At 49.0% G+C, this 16678-nt stretch overlaps 1 pseudogene; it reads left to right on the forward strand.

The window, feature by feature from the left end:
- Positions 1-4472: 4472 nt before the first annotated feature.
- On the forward strand, positions 4473-5487 carry LOC134377689 (dead end protein homolog 1-like; annotated as a pseudogene).
- The last annotated feature ends 11191 nt before the right edge of the window (positions 5488-16678 follow it).

A 16678-nucleotide genomic window follows, 5' to 3' on the forward strand; every position in this document is an offset into this window, starting at 1 on the left:
ATGAGAAGGAACTGATTAATTTTTATTTTATGTTTCCAGTAAGAGGAAAATGACAGAAAAATCAAAGACTATATGTAGAGACACAAAGCCCCGATAGTTATTATTGCCCTAATCTTGAAATAGGAACTACTTTTGAATGAGTGGAGAGCCAGATGCCACAGAGGAAAAGACTGACTTTTGCTGGTCAAAACAAACCAAGAATAATGTCCAAAGCTTAAAAGACAAACCCCAGATTGGAAAATTCTTCATGATCAGAGAAAGGGGCATTATTCCGTCGGATAACCCGGAGTCTGAAACAGCTCGAGAGCCAGGACTACAGGCACTGCCTGGACACCAGCGAGCAGGTGGGGCAGGAGGAGCTGCAGACAGAGCTGGGGGACCTGGAACGGGAGGAGGCAAGGCTGGCCCGGGAGCTGGAGGACGTGGACGTGAACCTTGCAAGGGCGGCTGCGGAGCTGCGGGCAGCCCAGGCCGAGACTGCAGAGCTGCAGCAGTGGGAGCGGTGGGTCCAGAGGGACTGCAGGGCACTGGAGTGGCAACAGCTGGGACTGTAGGATGAGCTGAGGAGCGTGGAGAACCAGCTGCGCCACGCCCCTGGGCAGCTGCACTGGCTGAAGAAAACCAACATCTTCAATGCTACGTTTAAGACCTGGGAGGAGGGCCCCTTGGGCGTCATCAGTAACTTTAGACTGGGTCCTCTCCCCCACTGTCCCCGTGCACTGGGATGAGATTAATGCTGCCTGGGGACAGACGGCACTGCTGCTGCTTGCCCTGTCCAATGTGACTGGGCTGCCGTTTCAGAGGTACAGGCTGGTCCCCTGTAGAAACCACTCCTATCTGAAGTCCTTAACAGATGGCTCCACTGAGCTGCCCCTGTTCTATTATGCGGGTGGGGTGAGTCCTTGAGTAACAGACTTGACCATGCCATGCAGGCCTTCCTGGAGGGCATGCAGCAGTTCAAGGAAGAGGCTGGGAAGGGTGAGCAGGGCCTCTGCCTGCCCTACAAGAGCCACGTGGGCAAAGGCCTGCTGGAGGACGCTGGGGGCAGCAGGGAATGCTGCTCCATCACCACCCTTTGGAACACAGAGGAGCGGTGGACCAAGGCGCTCAGACTCATGCTGCTCAACCTTAAGAGGGGCCTCACTTGAGTGTCCTTAAAGTACCATCCAACATAACTTTCTCGTTGGCCAGTTAGCTTGGTGGTTAAAGCCCCCCTGTAACACCAAGGTCAAGGTTTGGATCCCCACATCGGCCAGCTGCCAAAAGCAAACCAAAAAGTAGATTTCTTTATTGTAAAAATACTATCAGATGGTAATCTGAGTACGACGTGTTTATAATTCAAAAGATGAATAGCCACACCAGATATTAACTGAAAATCAAAATAAACCATTGCCCAGAGCAAACCAAGAATCATGGCTATCCTTCCCAGCACATCTTTGTCCGCCCTTCTGTGGACCTTCCTCTCCCCTTCTCCCCCACCCAGACAAACATTGAAAACAGGGAAAATTGACAAGAGGACAAGATCCCTCCTACTTAAAGGGCTGCAGGGACACAGAAGGCAAGAACTGAGGCTGGGGATAAGAGGGGCGGGGTAAGGAGAAAGGTGGACGTTTTCAGTTTGGGGTGAGAAAAAAGTGATTTGAGGCCACTGATGTATGTAGTGGAGCTTTGGGCCAGGGGTTGGGGGAGAACATTCAAAGATTCAGTTTTGGCTGCCACGTATATTGTGAGCCTCTCCTCTTCCTTCCTGAGAAACTTCCAAGAAGTTTCCACATGTTCTTTCATGATGTAAAGCGAGAAGTATGTCTTCTTGGGCTGTGTCATTATGTGCAGATTAATTCTGAGGTGAGAGGGTAGGGTGGCCAAAGACTAACTGGTGACATTGTACGATAGATCAATTGAGGGGTCACAGAAAACTGAAGATTAAAAAGGAGCCAACAAGAGGCATTTTTTAAAAGGCCAGTTGTGTCTTGCCATCCCCCCACTTCTCCATTGCTCTCGGGATAAACTCCCAAATCCTTACCCTGGTCTTCAAACCCGGGTGACCTGTCCCTTACACTCCTCCCAGCTCCTCTCTGTTCCAAAAGGTGCCGATCCCGCCCTTCCTCTGCCCTTGGCCTTGCTATTCCCTGTGTGTCAACGTTTTCTAACCAAACTGTACACTTCTTGAGGGCTCACTGAGCTTTGTTGTCCAGATGACACGTAGAATCGTTCCTACATACTAAGTATCTATAAATAGAAGTGGTCATTGTGAAAGAGAACGGGAGGGCTGGCCAGTTAGCTCAGTTGGTTAGAGCACAGTCTTAGAACACCAACGAAGGCGTGGGTTGGGATCCCCGTACTAACCAGACACAGGAAAAGCAGAGAGAGAGAGAGAGAGAGAGAGAATAGGGAAGCGGTTAATTTGTCACAGACTTGGAGAGAATAGAAAATTCCAATAGGAGATTGACGAAATGGATTAATGTCTAACTAAGCCTGTGACGGAATACCACGTAGGTATTAAAATCTTGTAGAAGAAAAACAACATAATACTTAATGACAATGCTTAGAATATATTAAGTAAAAAAGATGATATTATAATAAAACACATAATTTTATACTCCAAAAAGTTGGTTTTTGTTTCTGTTTTGGCAGCTGGCACGTATTGGGGTCCGAACTCTTAACCTTGGTGTTAGCAACAGAATGCTCTAACTAACGGAGCCAACTGGCCAGCCCCAGAAAAGTATTTAAAGAGAAAATATTTCCAAGAATTAAGTATCCTTTTAATATACGAAGGTATGTCCCTGAAAGTTTTGTATTTAAAGTAATTAAAATTTTCTACCTGATATTATGAAAGAGACGGGAGACTGGTTTTCAGCACTTCTATGTCACGTGTACTGGTGGTTCTAGCTACCAGGGAATAAAAAGGAAAAGGTATAAGTATTAGAAGGGAAAAAATAAAATTCTATGTATATAACATAATCATATAATATCCAAAAAGATCAACAGATAAATTATTAGAATGAATACATCAGTTAAGAAATTCCCTGGCTACAAAATCAATACAAAAATCAAATATATTTCTCTATCTAAGCAACAATTAGAAAAATAAATTTAAAATAGTTTAAATCATTAAATAACAAGAGTCATCTGACAAAAAGCCCTTTGCACACAATATCATGTTATCAATTGCCTCTAGAATAGGGGTTGGCAAGCTTTTACTGTCAAAGGCCCCATAGAAAATGTTTTAGGATTTTTGGTCCATGTGGTTTCTGTTGCCTTTAGAGTGTAAAAAGCAGCCAGAGAAAATATGTGAATGAAGTGGGCATGGCTGTGTTCTAAGGAAACTGTATTTACCAGAACAGGCAGGAGGCTGGATCTGACTCGGGGCCCTAAAAGACGGATTCTGTCAATCTTGTCTGCAGTTACATAGCCAACTTGAAGGAGTTCCCACTGCCCAAATTTGGGACAATTTGAGCATCACGAAGAAAAGATAGTAATAACTTCTTATAAAACATTGAAAAAAAAATCCACAAATCCTTAATGATACTGGAAACGAAGGGGGCGAAACACTTATTTGTCATGATTTGAGATGACTCACATGGCTAATTCTTACTTTAAAATCCAGCACTGAAAAATGGAAAAGAAGAGAAAGATTTAAAAATCATAAAAAATTCAACATTGAAAGGGAAAATGATGAAGTATGCCCTGTTTTAGGAGGAACTGCAGTTTATCCCCAGATGAGAAGAGAAAATTCCTTATAGAAAAATGACACCTAGGGGGCTGGCTGGTTAGTTCAGTTGTTTAGAGCACAGCCTTGTAGCACCAAGGTCATGGGTTAAGATCCCGGTACTGGCCAGTCAAAAAAAAAAAGAAAAGAAAAGAAAAGAAAAGGAAAGAAAAGAAAAAAGTGCCATCTAATAAATGTAGAATGAACAATAAAATCATCGACTAAGGTTTTGATAAGTGAAGCTGGAAAGAGGGTCTTGGGAAGCAGATACTTGCATAGCACCAAAGTACCCACAGACAAATGGCTGGCTCACTGACCATCCTTCATACTGAAGAAGTTTGCTGTCAACTTGAACCAGGTTATCAAATTTAACATCACTAACAAATAAAAATAAGTTAAACAAATTTAACATCACTAGCAGTGAGGCAATCTACCATTCTATTCCATACCTCTTGCCAGGATGTATTCACCTCCTGACATCGTCCAGACTGTATTCTTGCCAGAAAAAAGTTTTATTTAACCTTTCTAAGCCGTTAGACCTATATTCAGCTTATTGGAACAAGTTAAATGCCATCACAAAGAAATTATGAGATTGCTCCAGAATGACATTTTTTTTTTTTTATAAGACAACTGACCTGGTTTTCAAAAAGTCATTTTTTTTTAAAGTAGGGGGAAAGCGTAGTGGATTGAATTGTGTCCGCCCAAACTCACTGAGGCTTGACTTGTACTCCCCAGGTTTTCTGTAGTAGAAACTTACGAGTCCAAGCGGGCGTGTGAGCTCCAGGGTGAGCAGGTGAATCCAGAGAACGAGGCGGCGTTGGAGGCGCGGGTCAGGGAGACGGGCGTCCGCCTGGTGCAGGTGGAGGGGCAGAGGAAGGACGGCGGGCCAGCCCCAGGCCGGGTGGGCAGCCCGCCGCCGGCCGGCTCGGAGGTGCTCTCGGGCGGCTGCCCCAGGACGTCTACGAGCACCAGGGGATCCCACTGTGGCAGCGCGCGGGCCGCCTGCGAGATCCGCCTGCCCATGACCTTCGGCGGCCTGAACCGCGGCTTCCCGACGCCCGCTGCAGCTCGCGGCGCGGCGCCCAGGCCGCCATGGCCCCGCTGCACAGCCGCCCGCTGCGGCGAGAAGAGCGAGCTGCGCGTGGACGGGTCGCCGCCGACGGGAGCCGCCGCCGCTGCTGCTCGCGCTGCAGCCTCCGGGCCCGGCCTGCAGGAGGCGCTGCCGCTGCCCAGCCCCGGCGGCGCCCGCGAAGATCGCGCTGCTCAAGTTCAGCTCGCAGCGCACCGCCGCCGCCGTGCCCCCAAAGGCCCTAGCGGGAGGGCTGTCACGCCTCTGTGCAGCTTAGGTGGCCGTGGAGTGGCTCAAGCCAGGCCCGAAGCAGCGACTCCGCCAGCAGCTTGCGGGTCCCTCACTGCGCTGCCTACAGCCGCAGGGCAGCCGATTGGCCTTGGCTAGGGACAGGCTAGGGTCCCAAGGGGCTCGGGCTGCCCTCCAGCTGCTGTGCTAACAAATGAGGCTGGGCAGCCCGGTGTTCCTCACCAAGTGTTTGGGCACAGGACCTGCTGGCTGGCACCACTTCTGGTACCAGGCGGTGATCCCTGGTCATCCAGTGCCTTTCAGAGGCCTTATCTGGGTTGCGCTGGCCGCAGATGGGCAGCACGGGCATGACGTAGCCAAGGATGCGGCGTCCGCACAGCTGCTGGAGGCACTGAGTGAGTCTGGGGCCGGCTTCTTGTGGTCTGCTGGGGCTGAGCCAGGTGCCATCATGAAGCAGTGACCCCGTCCTCCACAGGCAGCCTAAACAAGGAGGGCAGAGCCTGTGTCAGTCTCCAGCCCAGCAGGCCTGGGTGGCCACTGTCTGATCCCATTGGGGGAGGGGCGGGGTCCTGCCACATGTGTGACACAGCCTCCCTGCTCGGGCAGGGCCTCATAGCACCTGGGTGGCTCGGGTTTGGCTTATGTGGTGGTGAAGGACCTTGCCCTCCCCCTCCCAGCCCAGGGTCAGACCTGACCCCATGGTGACACCCACACCTACCTTTGTCCCCTCACCCCTCTTTCTCCCACAGCTCAGTATGAATCATGCTTATTTTCTTGATTTCTTTTGGTTGGATTTTATTTGCGGGGCCGGCTGAACCAAAGGGTCAGAAATCCTGCCTTCATCCCCACTTCTTGGCATCTGCGTTTGGCTTATGTATAGTTTTGAGTTTCTCTATGCTGCTTCTATTTATATTAAATCCCTGTTTGCTGTAAAAAAAAAAAAAAGAAAGAAAGAAAGAAAGAAAAGAAAAGAAAGAAAGAAAAAGAAAAAGGAAAAAGAAAGAAACTTAGCCCCCACTGTGACTGTTAAGAGGATGGGAAATCCTATTATGGTAGTTGAAAGGTGGAGCCTTGAAGAGCTGATTGGATTGTAGGACCATGCAGGAGCAAATGGATTAAAAATGATGGTCAGGGGTGTGGTTCTGAGGACTTTAAAAGAAGAGGAGAGTCTGTCTTTCTCTGTCTTGTTCTCTCAGCTTCCACCATCTTGAAATGTGAGACCCCGGGGTCACTGTCACCACCACCAGATGGACTTTGGACTTCCCAGCCTCAGAAACTGTAAGCAATAGATTTTGTTTTCTTTACAAATCACCCACTTTCAAGTATTTTGTTATAAGCAACAGGAATGAACTAACACAGAATGTATTTGATGAAAAGAAACAAAACAAGGGCCGGCCTGTGGCTCAGTCGGGAGAGTGTGGTGCTGATAACACCAAGGCCCCGGGTTCAGATCCCATATAGGGATGGCTGGTTAGCTCACTGGGTGAGCGTGGTGCTGACAACACCAAGTCAGGGGTTAAGATCCCCTTACCGGTCATCTTTTTTAAAAAAAGGAAAAAAACAACCGATTATAATGTGAACTTTAAGAAAAAATGCAGCCCCTGACCACCATAGCTGAGCCAGGCCATGGAGTTCTCCTACTGAACATAAACCATGTCCCAGAACACTCTCTCTGTTACCTTTCTGGAGCAAGACAAAAACCAAGACCGTTCTGTAACTGTCTAAGAACAGACAAAAACAAGAACTTTGTCCAAACCACAAAAGGGCCAGCTGTCTCTCTCCCTTTCCTGCACTAGTTTGCCTGCTTCTAAGTACAAGTTAAGATAATCACAGAATTGCTCTTGCTTTTTGACAGCACCCAGTCTAGAACAAAACCACCCCTTCCTTGAACCCTCCCCCAATCAACTAACACAAGCTGAAGTCCTATAAGCCCCATCTTGAGTTGCAAAGAGTTCAATCAAATATGTCCTCTCCTCCTACCTTTACAAGTATGTTCCTGGCATCCAGGTCCCACCGCTTGCTCACCAATCAGAAACAAAAGACTGGTGAGTCCCAAATGTTGGTGCGAGGCAGGAAGTTCACCATCAGATGTGTAAGGAGACAGACTAGAACTGTCTACCACTTTCGGGTTTCAGGGGAGTTTAAGGGGGAGCGGAGGGAATGGAGCACGGGAAATGAAAAGCAGGAGGGAGGGGCACGTGCAAGGAACCAGGTGCAGTCTCAGCCAGCCTCCGTCTGGTTTCTGCTCCCGTCCTTGCTGTTATCTCAGGGTCCTGCTGGAGGGATGGAATGAGCATAGCTTTAGTGAGTCTTCCTTGGATAGCACATGCAATTCTGCAGCTCCAGGCTGACCGGAGAACAGCTTCACGTCCATGTGTAGAACGTCATCTTGCCCCATAACCGAGGTTCAAAATATCAAATAACCATGGTGAAAGAGGGAACTCAGAGAAATGAAGTCCAAGGGAAAAAGGATCTGTGTCCTTTTCAAATCTCTGAGAACCCATGCAGTTTTAGTTCCCAACATGGCTTCAGTCCTGCTCACTCCAACAACTTACCTTTCTAATTACCTGGAAAATCAGTTTCAAGTTTAGAATTTTTAGACACCCTGAAGTTTCAGGCTGGGCCATACTGTGAGGACCACAGCCCGCACACGATCTCCCCTTCTCTTCCCACCCCGGCTCCACTCCACAAGTCAAAGAGCCTGTTGGGTTTCCATGTGGACACAGCAACCAGGCTTGGGTTTGGTGATAATATTTGGCAAGCCTCAGCCAGGAGCTGAGTGCCCCCTAACCCACTCCCCCTCATCTCTGTCTCAATCGAACACATCTAGTTTCAAAAGATGGGCCTGCCCCCCGCAGCCCAGGAAGTTAAATCTCTGTGTCAGTGTCCTCAACTGTAAAAGCTGATCGTGCAACTTTGAAAGATCCTCATGCAAATGGGTACGATTAGTCACCTGTACCAGATTAATCCACCCAAGCAGGATCTGGAAAGAAGAAAGTCCAGAGAGAAAGACCATGCAAGAAGATGTCACTGGTTACTGACAAGACTGCCACTCTGCAGCCGGCTGTTTTCACTCAGACTCTGTACATCTTTGCTTATGTGTAAAATTTGGTGTATTGTAATAATTATGGTGCAGACAGGGAAAACAGGCCAAGAGCAAAAGCAACATTTTCAAGGTTATAGGGCAGAAACCAGACCTGTCATTAGTTGTAGTCCATGCTACCTTCCACACCGTCATGGGTTTTTGTCTCTAGTTTGGTCCATTAGCTCCATGTGACACTGGTCATGGGATGGGTTTCAGAGATGTTTGCTCACACATGACTGATGACATCCTTAGGAAGGAGATGCCAGAATGATCACCCCTGTGCAGAAGGGGAGACTGGGAAGGTCCTGAGAGTCACAGTGGCTTGTCCAGGGTCACATAAGTGATAAGAAGGAGGAGCTGGGGCTGAACCTCCATGTATCTCCTCCGAGCTGTGAAGCTGGCTGCACCCAGGCCTTGCACAGGGGTGTGGTCAGGCAGTGTTGGTGGAAGTGTGGGCAATAGAGAGAGCTCATGGGGAAGGAGGGTCAGCAGTCAGGTACCCAGAGGGGCACTTGCAGTCTTGTACACAGAGGAGGGGTTCAGGAAATGAGGTACCAGGAAGTGACCTCACTTCCTTGACGACAGACCCCAACTGAACTCGGAACTCGGTAACCTGGCACCCACATTCTATGCACAGCCCCTTCCCCAGCTCACTTGGCCACAGGCAGAGTGAGATGTTGTGCTGTATCCCGAGGTCCCGGGGCAGTAGCCCCAGGCAGCCCTGGGCTGAGAGGTTTGTCCGATGCTTCCGGCGCTGGGTCAGCCCTCGCCCCGGACTCCTGTGGCCATTTGGCAGGAGGTCCCCAAAGGTAACGTCAGGTGTCCCAGGGCAGGGCGGGCCAGGCCAGGCCAGCACTGTGAGCCTCCCTGGGTGACCGCACACCCTCCTCCTGTGTGAGGGGGGACATGGGGACATGGGACACCCTCCCAGGGCAAGGGCAGGGGCAGAGGGTGGGGGCTTTATAAACCTGCTGGTCCTGGTGCGTTCACACCTCAGGTCAGGGCTGGAGGGTGAAAGGGGACTGCGGGGGTGGCAACCACCACCCTGTACATGAACCCTGGGCCCTCAGGCTGTCCTCTCATGTCCTCCCTGGGGTTAAGACTGGCCTCCAGCCCCTTCCCTCCTGGGGGTTCACGTTGCTCTCACTGTGCATCTCTTCCCTTGTCCTGACCTAGAGTGAAGACAAGTCTTCCCTCAGCCCAGATGCCACCCACAGGTTGTGGCCTGTCCCCGCAGGCACCCTGCAGAAGTGGGTGGAGCACCTGGTGCCCGCTGTCATGCGTGGCAACCACTCCTACGTGCACACCTTTCTCCTGAGCTTCAGGAACTTTGCCACTCCCCAGCAGGCGCTGCACCTGCTTTTCCTCAGGTGAGCACTCTGCCCCTCGATCACACAGTGTCACTCGGCTGCCTCCCAGCTGTGAGTCTTGGGACTGTCACCACACCCCTCTGAGCCTCAGTTCCCACCTGTGTTCAGTGGGTGGTAACAGGAACAAGCTCCAGTGGGTCCCCCATGGAAAGTGCTGCTCCTGAGTCCAGCCCTGTGGAAAGTTCTGCTGGAGGGGCCACGGTCGTCCTCATTCAGGATTCCTGCCCCCACCCCCCACGAGGAAGTCTCTGTCACACCCTCACTGACCTCGTTGACTTGGGCTTCACTCTTTTCACATTTGAGATTCTATCTGTAGGCTTCTGGGTGTATTCAAAGCAGGGAGACTGGAGGCTGGCAGAGGGGCTTCAGGTGCACCCAGATATCTTGGGAGGAGTTGGTTGGCGTTCATTCCTTCAACAAACATATCTGAAGTCACACTATGTGCAGTGACTTTCTGGGCACTGACCATATTCCAATGAACCGAGGAGACTACATTCCCTGCCCTCCTGGGCTTCCATTCTAGTCAGAGGTCAGACAACCACAATAGACATGAGAAGCAGGTAGTGCCACCATATGGTAGATGTGACACCGTCCTGGTCGCCTCTAGGTACAGAAGCATTCTTTCCAATTTTCATGGGGATGGCGGAGCCCTGGAGCAGCTAAAATGGTGAGTGGGGTTTGGGTGCAGATGGAGGGGCTCCCATCTCCACAGAACTGTGTGTGGTCGGTGGGGGCCTGTGGATGGGGGGGCTGGCAGAACTCTGGCTGCCACACATCTTATGATTCGTGCTACAGGGCCCAGGGCACAGGCTTTCCTGCAGGAAAAGGAGTCAAGATGAGCTGGGGAGGGGGCCACAGGCACTGTAGGGTGTGCGAGAGGCTGGAGAGCAGAGTGAGCCCAGAGAGAACCTGCCCCCACCCCTCCCATCCAGCCCTGCCCACACCCCCAGAGCCCGTGCTGAGCCAGAGCAGGTGTGCAGAGCATCCCGCTCACACTCGGGGATGCTCACCCATGCGGATGCTCAGCTGGTGCTGGTGGTGCAGAGTGTGGTCAGGGTCAAGAGATCAGTGTCAGCGGGAAGAGGAGATGCAGATTTGGATGGGGACAGTTGGGCAGCACATCCACGTGTCACCTCAAGTTTGGGGTTTTCCAAGGGCCCTGGGAAGGCCAGGGGAGCAGAGCCTCCCTCTGTTTCCTCATTCATCAGATATTCCTGGACACCTCCTGTGTGCCAGCGAGTAATGCCCAGAGCAGACAGCACCCTCCTGCCCTGATGGACAGGTCATTCCAATAGGGACGGGGCAGGGACCCAGACAGAGGAGGGTGTCAGGTTTCCCTGAAGAAGGGAAAGGTGGTCACACCAGTGATTGAAGGCTCCCCCCACAGAGGCTTTTGCCAGCCCCTCCTTGGTTTCCAGGACCATCTCTGCCGGGGCTGCTGTACTGGGGGTGGACATTGGAGGGGCTGGTCTATGGTCAGGCAGGGGCACAGGGTACAAGACTGCAGCTCACTCAGGGGAGCCCTGAGAGGGCAGCATAGAGGGATAGGCCAGGCCTCTGATGCTGCTGCCCACCTTTCTCCCCCAGTGCCATGTCCTCCATCCTAGAGATCTGGCTGGAATTCTATTCCATTGACTTCCACGAGCCTCCTGAGTTTCATGGTTTGAAGTCTCTGCTGGCCCATGTCCGTGTCAATATGCCGGGTTCAGAGGCGGAGCGTAAGGCTGATCTTCTTCTGGCGCAGCTGGAGAAGCTGGAGCACCTGGAGCCCAGTGAGGCAGAGACTGAGGGTGAGGAGGAAGAGGGTGGGTGCCTGTGAGGGTTTGGGGAGGGGGCTGGGCTGGGCCACACAGAGCAGAGTTTCCAGAAGCAGGCTGGGGACAGGGGCACTGAGTACTCAGAACAATCATGCAGTGTCCTGCAGTGTGGGGAGACTTCCTGAGGCTGGGTCTCTGGACTTGGGCTTCTCAGAAAGACTGTCATTGGAAGAGACATAGAAACTCATGTTGATATTTTCAATTGTTGTCACTCCAGTTCCAGCTTCTGCCCAGGCTGAACAAGTGTCCCAAGAGCTAAGGCCATCTTCAGCTCCAGCTCCACCTCCACTGCCAGAGCCAGAGCGAAAGCAAGATCCTGAGCCCGAGCCCGAGCCCGAGCCCGAGCACGAGCAAGATCCTGAGCCTGAGCCAGAGCCAGAGGAAGATCTAGAGCCCGAGCCCGAGCCCGAGCCTGAGCAAGAGCAAGAGCTAGACAGAGCCAGAGCAAGCTCACCTAACCACCCCTGAAACATCAAAAGAAGTGGAAGAAACACCAGCACCCAGGGGAGCCCCGCCTCCAGAGCTCCCACAAACACCCTCACCAGTCCCCACTCCAGAGCTGTCCTTCCCCTTCCCTGCCACCGTGCTTGTCCTCGTTTTTGTCTTTGTCCTGCATCTCCCAAGTTTTATCATCTTTTCTCTTCACTTATATCCCTTGTATAAAATAAAGTGTTTTAATATTTTCAAAATTACAATTCAGTGGCGTGAAGTACATTTCTCATGTGCTGCAGCCCTCACCTCTGTCTAGTGAGAGAACAGCTTCATCAGCTCTGCAGCCATTAAGCTGTCACTCCCCATCCCACCTCTCCTAGTCCCTGACAACCACTCCATTTTCTGTGTGTGTGAATTGACCTGTCGTGGATTGTTCCTATCAGTACAGTTATGTGGTCTTTTGTATCTGGCCACATAACATGAGAAGGAACTGATTAATTTTTATTTTATGTTTCCAGTAAGAGGAAAATGACAGAAAAATCAAAGACTATATGTAGAGACACAAAGCCCCGATAGTTATTATTGCCCTAATCTTGAAATAGGAACTACTTTTGAATGAGTGGAGAGCCAGATGCCACAGAGGAAAAGACTGACTTTTGCTGGTCAAAACAAACCAAGAATAATGTCCAAAGCTTAAAAGACAAACCCCAGATTGGAAAATTCTTCATGATCAGAGAAAGGGGCATTATTCCGTCGGATAACCCGGAGTCTGAAACAGCTCGAGAGCCAGGACTACAGGCACTGCCTGGACACCAGCGAGCAGGTGGGGCAGGAGGAGCTGCAGACAGAGCTGGGGGACCTGGAACGGGAGGAGGCAAGGCTGGCCCGGGAGCTGGAGGACGTGGACGTGAACCTTGCAAGGGCGGCTGCGGAGCTGCAGGCAGCCCAGGCCGAGACTGCAGAGCTGCAGCAGTGGGAGCGGTGGGTCCAGAGGGACTGCAGGGCACTGGAGTGGCAACAGCTGGGACTGTAGGATGAGCTGAGGAGCGTGGAGAACCAGCTGCGCCACGCCCCTGGGCAGCTGCACTGGCTGAAGAAAACCAACATCTTCAATGCTACGTTTAAGACCTGGGAGGAGGGCCCCTTGGGCGTCATCAGTAACTTTAGACTGGGTCCTCTCCCCCACTGTCCCTGTGCACTGGGATGAGATTAATGCTGCCTGGGGACAGACGGCACTGCTGCTGCTTGCCCTGTCCAATGTGACTGGGCTGCCGTTTCAGAGGTACAGGCTGGCCCCCTGTAGAAACCACTCCTATCTGAAGTCCTTAACAGATGGCTCCACTGAGCTGCCCCTGTTCTATTATGCGGGTGGGGTGAGTCCTTGAGTAACAGACTTGACCATGCCATGCAGGCCTTCCTGGAGGGCATGCAGCAGTTCAAGGAAGAGGCTGGGAAGGGTGAGCAGGGCCTCTGCCTGCCCTACAAGAGCCACGTGGGCAAAGGCCTGCTGGAGGACGCTGGGGGCAGCAGGGAATGCTGCTCCATCACCACCCTTTGGAACACAGAGGAGCGGTGGACCAAGGCGCTCAGACTCATGCTGCTCAACCTTAAGAGGGGCCTCACTTGAGTGTCCTTAAAGTACCATCCAACATAACTTTCTCGTTGGCCAGTTAGCTTGGTGGTTAAAGCCCCCCTGTAACACCAAGGTCAAGGTTTGGATCCCCACATCGGCCAGCTGCCAAAAGCAAACCAAAAAGTAGATTTCTTTATTGTAAAAATACTATCAGATGGTAATCTGAGTACGACGTGTTTATAATTCAAAAGATGAATAGCCACACCAGATATTAACTGAAAATCAAAATAAACCATTGCCCAGAGCAAACCAAGAATCATGGCTATCCTTCCCAGCACATCTTTGTCCGCCCTTCTGTGGACCTTCCTCTCCCCTTCTCCCCCACCCAGACAAACATTGAAAACAGGGAAAATTGACAAGAGGACAAGATCCCTCCTACATAAAGGGCTGCAGGGACACAGAAGGCAAGAACTGAGGCTGGGGATAAGAGGGGCGGGGTAAGGAGAAAGGTGGACGTTTTCAGTTTGGGGTGAGAAAAAAGTGATTTGAGGCCACTGATGTATGTAGTGGAGCTTTGGGCCAGGGGTTGGGGGAGAACATTCAAAGATTCAGTTTTGGCTGCCACGTATATTGTGAGCCACTCCTCTTCCTTCCTGAGAAACTTCCAAGAAGTTTCCACATGTTCTTTCATGATGTAAAGCGAGAAGTATGTCTTCTTGGGCTGTGTCATTATGTGCAGATTAATTCTGAGGTGAGAGGGTAGGGTGGCCAAAGACTAACTGGTGACATTGTACGATAGATCAATTGAGGGGTCACAGAAAACTGAAGATTAAAAAGGAGCCAACAAGAGGCATTTTTTAAAAGGCCAGTTGTGTCTTGCCATCCCCCCACTTCTCCATTGCTCTCGGGATAAACTCCCAAATCCTTACCCTGGTCTTCAAACCCGGGTGACCTGTCCCTTACACTCCTCCCAGCTCCTCTCTGTTCCAAAAGGTGCCAATCCCGCCCTTCCTCTGCCCTTGGCCTTGCTATTCCCTGTGTGTCAACGTTTTCTAACCAAACTGTACACTTCTTGAGGGCTCACTGAGCTTTGTTGTCCAGATGACACGTAGAATCGTTCCTACATACTAAGTATCTATAAATAGAAGTGGTCATTGTGAAAGAGAACGGGAGGGCTGGCCAGTTAGCTCAGTTGGTTAGAGCACAGTCTTAGAACACCAACGAAGGCGTGGGTTGGGATCCCCGTACTAACCAGACACAGGAAAAGCAGAGAGAGAGAGAGAGAGAGAGAGAGAGAGAATAGGGAAGCGGTTAATTTGTCACAGACTTGGAGAGAATAGAAAATTCCAATAGGAGATTGACGAAATGGATTAATGTCTAACTAAGCCTGTGACGGAATACCACTTAGGTATTAAAATCTTGTAGAAGAAAAACAACATAATACTTAATGACAATGCTTAGAATATATTAAGTAAAAAAGATGATATTATAATAAAACACATAATTTTATACTCCAAAAAGTTGGTTTTTGTTTCTGTTTTGGCAGCTGGCACGTATTGGGGTCCGAACTCTTAACCTTGGTGTTAGCAACAGAATGCTCTAACTAACGGAGCCAACTGGCCAGCCCCAGAAAAGTATTTAAAGAGAAAATATTTCCAAGAATTAAGTATCCTTTTAATATACGAAGGTATGTCCCTGAAAGTTTTGTATTTAAAGTAATTAAAATTTTCTACCTGATATTATGAAAGAGACGGGAGACTGGTTTACAGCACTTCTATGTCACGTGTACTGGTGGTTCTAGCTACCAGGGAATAAAAAGGAAAAGGTATAAGTATTAGAAGGGAAAAAATAAAATTCTATGTATATAACATAATCATATAATATCCAAAAAGATCAACAGATAAATTATTAGAATGAATACATCAGTTAAGAAATTCCCTGGCTACAAAATCAATACAAAAATCAAATATATTTCTCTATCTAAGCAACAATTAGAAAAATAAATTTAAAATAGTTTAAATCATTAAATAACAAGAGTCATCTGACAAAAAGCCCTTTGCACACAATATCATGTTATCAATTGCCTCTAGAATAGGGGTTGGCAAGCTTTTACTGTAAAAGGCCCCATAGAAAATGTTTTAGGATTTTTGGTCCATGTGGTTTCTGTTGCCTTTAGAGTGTAAAAAGCAGCCAGAGAAAATATGTGAATGAAGTGGGCATGGCTGTGTTCTAAGGAAACTGTATTTACCAGAACAGGCAGGAGGCTGGATCTGACTCGGGGCCCTAAAAGACGGATTCTGTCAATCTTGTCTGCAGTTACATAGCCAACTTGAAGGAGTTCCCACTGCCCAAATTTGGGACAATTTGAGCATCACGAAGAAAAGATAGTAATAACTTTTTATAAAACATTGAAAAAAAAAAACACAAATCCTTAATGATACTGGAAACGAAGGGGGCGAAACACTTATTTGTCATGATTTGAGATGACTCACATGGCTAATTCTTACTTTAAAATCCAGCACTGAAAAATGGAAAAGAAGAGAAAGATTTAAAAATCATAAAAAATTCAACATTGAAAGGGAAAATGATGAAGTATGCCCTGTTTTAGGAGGAACTGCAGTTTATCCCCAGATGAGAAGAGAAAATTCCTTATAGAAAAATGACACCTAGGGGGCTGGCTGGTTAGCTCAGTTGTTTAGAGCACAGCCTTGTAGCACCATGGTCATGGGTTAAGATCCTGGTACTGGCCAGTCAAAAAAAAAAAAGAAAAGAAAAGGAAAGAAAAGAAAAAAGTGCCATCTAATAAATGTAGAATGAACAATAAAATCATCGACTAAGGTTTTGATAAGTGAAGCTGGAAAGAGAGTCTTGGGAAGCAGATACTTGCATAGCACCAAAGTACCCACAGACAAATGGCTGGCTCACTGACCATCCTTCATACTGAAGAAGTTTGCTGTCAACTTGAACCAGGTTATCAAATTTAACATCACTAACAAATAAAAATAAGTTAAACAAATTTAACATCACTAGCAGTGAGGCAATCTACCATTCTATTCCATACCTCTTGCCAGGATGTATTCACCTCCTGACATCGTCCAGACTGTATTCTTGCCAGAAAAAAGTTTTATTTAACCTTTCTAAGCCGTTAGACCTATATTCAGCTTATTGGAACAAGTTAAATGCCATCACAAAGAAATTATGAGATTGCTCCAGAATGACATTTTCTTTTTTTATAAGACAACTGACCTGGTTTTCAAAAAGTCATTTTTTTTTAAAGTAGGGGGAAAGCGTAGTGGATTGAATTGTGTCCGCCCAAACTCACTGAGGCTTGACTTGTACTCCCCAGGTTTTCTGTAGTAGAAACTTACGAGTCC

Source organism: Cynocephalus volans, chromosome 5, assembly GCF_027409185.1.
Source record: "Cynocephalus volans isolate mCynVol1 chromosome 5, mCynVol1.pri, whole genome shotgun sequence".
NCBI classification, from domain to species: domain Eukaryota; kingdom Metazoa; phylum Chordata; class Mammalia; order Dermoptera; family Cynocephalidae; genus Cynocephalus; species Cynocephalus volans.